Below are 6,000 nucleotides of genomic sequence, written 5' to 3'. Positions count from 1 at the left end.
TATGTTGGATGTACACATTTGAAGAGGAACATAGAAAAAAGTATGGAAAAGGAATGTTGACCAAGCTTTTATGCCTAAGTGGCAGATGAAGATAGAACCAAGATCACTGAAAGCAAGTGTTTTGAACAGCAAAAAGAGTATCCCAATATTTCAGCATTGGAACTACAGAAAGTTTTCAGATAGAGGGGAAGTTACCAATTTTAAATGCTAAGTAAAGCATGAGATTTTGCTGCTTGGTCTTGCAGATACTGACCAGATTAGTTCTAACAAAATATGGAAGGAGTGGCATACCGTGGAAGAAAGAAGGCAGTAGCTGCTGTTGTAGTTATTCATGTTAGCCTCAGAGGATGGTGAGACATCCAGATGAAGAGGTTGGTATGCAATTCTAGAACTGAGGTGGCTAGAGATATAAATTTTAGTGACATCAGTAAAGAGACTATAACAGGCTTCGGAAGGTGAGTAAGAATGAAAAGAGAATGTCTGCCACCAACCCTGAAGACATACATTTAAAGGAACCATAGTAGAGAGATAAGAGGAAAACAAGAAGAGTGGAGTTTCGCTGAACCAAGACAAACGAGTTTCAAAAAGGAAGGTGAAGTTGGCCAGGTATGGTGGTTCACGCCTGTAATCCTGGCACTTTGAGAGGCTGAGGCGGGCAGATCACAAGGTCAGGAGATCAAGACCATCCTAGCCAACATGGTGAAACCCTGGTTCTACTAAAATACAAAAATTAGCCGGGTGTGGTGGCACACACCTGTAGTCCCAGCTACTCAGGAGCTGAGGCAGAAGAATCACTTGAACCCAGGAGGCAAAGGTTGCAGTGAGATGAGATCTCACCACTGCACTCCCGCCTGGTGACACAGCAGGACTCTGTCTCAAAAAAAAAAAAAAGAAGGTGAAGGTAACTGTTTTTAGTGTTACTTAGGGATCCAATTAGATGAAGTCTAAAAAGGTAAACATTTACAGCCATGTGAAGATCATTTGTGATTGTAGTTGGAAATAACATAGTGGTACAATGAAGATGGTTGCTAGATTGGGCTGACTTTAGGAATCAATAAAGGGCAAGGAAGTAAAGACTGGATGTAGACAAGTTTGAATAATAGGAGAAAGGGTAGTAGCTGGAGAGAGATTTGGAGTAAAGAGATAATATGTTTAAAATATGAAAAACTAGAACATGTTTGTATTCTAATGTGATGAATGTAGTATGGTGAGGTTTAGTATGCAGCTTAATAAAGTTTAATATAAGCTTCTGAGAATGGGGTGTAGATGTTTAGAGCACAAACAAAAGTATTGGTGTTTGCCATGAGGCGGAGGGATACTCCCAGCATTCTTTCAGGAGTGGAAAAATGGGTGGGTTGGTTTAAATTACCTGTTTTTTTATTTACACCTAACTGCACTGAGCAGTGATCAGAATATGTGAACTATATAATGTTTTGTGTTTCCTAAGAACTACTGTGTGGCAGCCACTGCTAATTACTAACCAAATAAATGTATTTTTTATTCTTTATGAATAGATCTTCAGTTTTGCTAACAGTAGTATTGTATTTAGCTACAAAACTACTTATCCCAACCTCTTTGTAGCCTTGATGCCATTTCTACTGTTCCTGGCCAATAAGATATAGATACATGATTACAGGTTTCATGGTAAGATTATTTGCTAAGAGGAAGACGGATGAAATACTGCAAGGAGGTTTTAGTGAAGAAGATCTCTATGTATTTGAAAGTCCTTCCAAGTTATCAATAGAGCCATCAGTGGAGAAGACAGCAAAGCAAGTAGCAAAGTCCACGTGAATGAGGAGAGGTCATTTAAATAAAAGATAGCAAGGAAGAGATGGAGAAAGTGGTATAACTAGATGGTATGAGCTTCAAAGGAAGGAGTGGTTTTCACCAGGCTGCAATGGTTAGAAGCAGTGTTAGGGAGCAAGGAAGATACTGATCCCACTTCCAACCTGTGGATATGTGGAATACATGAGAATAAGCCCCCTTGTCATGTGATTGTTGTCAGGTAGGTGTTTTTTCCTCCCCAGGGAACAGCCAAGTTTAAATTAATGAAAGGAAATGTTCAGGGAAATAGTTGAGGATATTAAGGGAGTTTATTAGGGGAATCTCAGAGGGCACCATGAAAGAGTCTCCAGAAGGGCAGGGGTTTTGGGTTTCGGGCTTTGGCCTGAGGAATGCAGAAGATTGTAATGACAGTATTGATAGAGGAAAAAAGACCAGATCAGGGGCTATGACCAGTGAAAACAAAATTTAGAGGGAGTATAGGTTAAATCCCAGCAGTCTATAAGAAGATGATTGGTATTTAGGTCAAATAGGATTCATTTGTAGCTTGGAAAGGAGAGCCCGCAGTCATGCTGTGAAACCAAGTGGTTTCGGGTGTTAGCAGCCCTGGTGGGTATAGCACTAGCCATCAGTAGTTAGAAAATGGTCCCAACTGGCCGCGTGCAGTGGCTCACGCTTGTAATCCCAGCACTTTGGGAGGCCGAGGCAGGTGGATCACGAGGTCAGGAGATCGAGACCATCTTGGCTAACATGAAACCCTGTCTCTACTAAAAATACAAAAAATTAGCCGGGCGTGGTGGCGGGCGCCTGTAGTACCAGCTACTCGGGAGGCTGAGGCAGGAGAATGCCGTGAACCTGGGAGGTGGAGGTTGTGGTGAGCCGAGATCGCGCCACTGCACTCTGGCCTGGGTGACAGAGCAAGACTCCATCTCAAGAAAATGGTCCCAACTGCATGTGGTCCTTGGGTGAGATCATCTTAAGGAATACTCAGCAAGGGATTGTATTTTGCTTGGTTAGGACTGGAATTTACATTCTAATTTTGGCCCAGTGATCTTGGAACAGATTGAGCATCTCAAATCTGAAAATCTGAAATTCAGAATGCTCCAAAACCTGAAACCTTGTGCGCCGATGTGACTTTCAAAAGAAATGCTCATTGGAGCATTTAAAATTTTGGATTTTCAGATTTGTGATGCTCAACTAGTAGGTATAATGCAAATATTCCAAAATCCAAAACACTTCTGGTCCCAAGCATTTTGGATGAGGAATACTCATCCCGTACACCAGCAGGTAGACTCAGGCACAGTCTCACTCGGCATCTCACCTGGATTTTATTGCAATAGCCTCCTAACTGGTTTCTCTGACTTGAATCGTACTTTGCATTAGTATGTTTTCTATGCAGCTGCCATGGTATCCTATTAAAAAAGCGAAACAAAAACTTTGTGGTTTTTAATTATAAAACTGATACCTGCATAAGAGAAAACAATGTAAATAACTTCTGCCCTACGCAGAAGGGAAACCCTAGATTCTACTGCCTTAAAAATTAATATTGTAGGTGAATGTGCATTCTGTCAGACTTTATGTACATACAAACATTTGTTTTCATTTTATAAAAATTGAGTTACACCTTTTACCCCACATCTTTTTTTTTTTTTTTTTGAGGAGTTTTGCTCTTGTTTCCCAGGCTGGAGTGCAGTGGCACATTCTCGGCTCACAGCAACCCCTGCCGCCTCCTGGGTTCAAGCGATTCTCCTGCCTCAGCCTCCCAAGTAGCTGGGATTACAGGCATGTGTGACCACTCCTGGCTAATTTTGTATTTTTAGTAGAGACAGGGTTTCTCCATGTTGGTCAGGCTGGTCTCAAACTCCTAACCTCAGGTGATCCGCTCACCTCAGCCTCCCAAATTGTTGGGATTGTGAGGCCATCGCCCCTGGCCATCCAACATCTTTTTAAACATCTTTCCGTGTCAGCGCACGTAGTTCTATTTCATTTGTAATAGCTGCTTAATATTTGATTATATGCTTGTACCATAATATATTTGATCCATTTGCCTCCAGAGTTTTTATAACAATACTGCAATCAATAATATTGTTTATATATTGTGCTTTCCTATCAACTGTTCTCTACACTTCCCAGGGTGATCCATCTAAAGTACTAACCTGATCATGTAACATTTCACTTTTAATCTTCTTCTGGCATTTTTCTCCAGTTAAGATAAAATCTTTTTACAAGACCTTGCTCAAACTCTTGCCTTTTCAGGCCTCATCTCTGATCATTCCCTTTATCTTCACTGTCTCCCTAACTTAACCTGTCCTATTTATCCTTTAGGTATTGTGTCCTTCATCTGCTTTAACAATGCTTGTCACACTTTCACACTGTATTGCCTGTTTGTGTATTGTGCCCTCTACACTGTAAGTTTTGGTAAGGTGGGAACTTTGTCTAAATTTTTCGTTGTTTTATTACTTGGCCCAGTATAGGTGTTCAGTTAAATATTTATGATTCTTCAGCAAATTCTGTGCCTTTTCTTTTACTTAGCATTCTAGTGGAAGTTTAACTTAAAAGCTATTTAAGTGATTGTAAGGTAAAAGTTGCAAGGAGCTGGGTGCAATGGCCTGTGCCTGTAGTCCTATCTACTCTGGAGGCTGAGGTGGGAGGATTGCTTGGGCCCAGGAGTTTGAGACCAGCCTGAGTAACATGAGACTCCATTATAGTAAAAATGCATGGAATTAATTTTTCTTCTAGGTATAGGAAAATGTTCCACCATAACAGGTGTGCAGAAACTAAGACTGTTAGGACAACAGCAGTTTAATGTTATTTATATTATGTCCCTCTCCTAGTCCTTCTCCTCTCTTCCCTTATCCCACTCACCACCACCCCATTCACTACACAAGCTTATTTTTTGTAGAGCTAGTGTTCATATTTTGTTCCATTATGTATTATAATATGAAAAGGGATGAGTTGACCAAGTATTGGTGAGTGTGTGGTATACTTGCTTTAAACTACCAATGGAAGCATAAATTAGTACAAACTTACTGGGTGGGTGTGGTGGCTCACATCTGTAATCCCAGCACTTTCAGAGGCTGAGGTGAGTAGATTGCTTGAGCCCAGGAGTTTGAAACCAGCCTAGGCAACATGGCAAAACCCCATCTCTACCAAAAAAAAAAAAAAATTACCCATGGTAGCATGAATCTGTGGTCCCAGCCACTAGGGATGCTGGGGTAGGAGGATCACTTGAGCTGCAGTGGGGTTGAGGCTGCAGTGAGCTATGATTGCACCACTGCACTCCAGCCTGGGTGACAGAGTAAGACCCTGTCTAAAAACAAAAACAAACCAAAAAAAAACTTGGGACAGTTAAGCAATAAATGTCCAAAGCTGGATTACTTATAACCTTTAAATATGTAAAACCTAGCAATTTTAAGCTGAGATTTTATGAAAGGATTCTTCATATAAGCATTTATAAGTAACAATATTCACCTCAGTTTCATGCCCTAATGAAAAACTGGAAAATTCCTAAATTCCCAGTAACAGTCAATAAAATGGAATATAATGCAGTCATTAAAATGTAATTCTGTGTGGATTGACATGTGGAGATATATTTGATACATTATGAATTTTAAATAGTCACAAAATATGGTATGACTTTTTAATGCATGTTATAAATATGTGTGTGTGTGCATTGAAAATATGGAAAGACATAACACCAAAGTTTTATCAATGATTATTTATGTCATAATTTTTTTCTTTTGTCTTTTTTTAAGATGTCTAGTTTAGTGAACAGAGCTGTGGTCTATTTTTTAAAAATAATTCTATCATTAACTTTATAATAAATACTTTTTAAAGCATGATTTTAATATCTTCAAGGTTGTAAAGTAAATAATTTGCTTAGGCTGTTGTTGGACACATAGATTCTTTTCATTTTTTTAAATACCAGATTTAAAAAATTGAAAAAATATATATGTATATTTTTTTGAGACAGAGTCTCGCTCTGTCACCCAGGCTGGAGTGCAGTGGCGCAATCTCTGCTCACCACAAGCTCCACCTCCCGGGTTCATGCCATTCTCCTGCCTCAGCCTCCCGAGTAGCTGGGACTACAGGCGCACACCACCACGCCCGGCTAATTTTTTGTATTTTTAGTAGAGACACGGTTTCACCGTATTAGCCAAGATGGTCTTGATCTCCTGACCTTGTGATCTGCCCGTCTTGGCCTCCCAAAGTGCTGGG

This window comes from Nomascus leucogenys, chromosome 10, assembly GCF_006542625.1.
Source record: "Nomascus leucogenys isolate Asia chromosome 10, Asia_NLE_v1, whole genome shotgun sequence".
Taxonomy (NCBI): Eukaryota; Metazoa; Chordata; class Mammalia; order Primates; family Hylobatidae; genus Nomascus; species Nomascus leucogenys.
Note: the sequence above shows the minus strand (reverse complement) of the source record.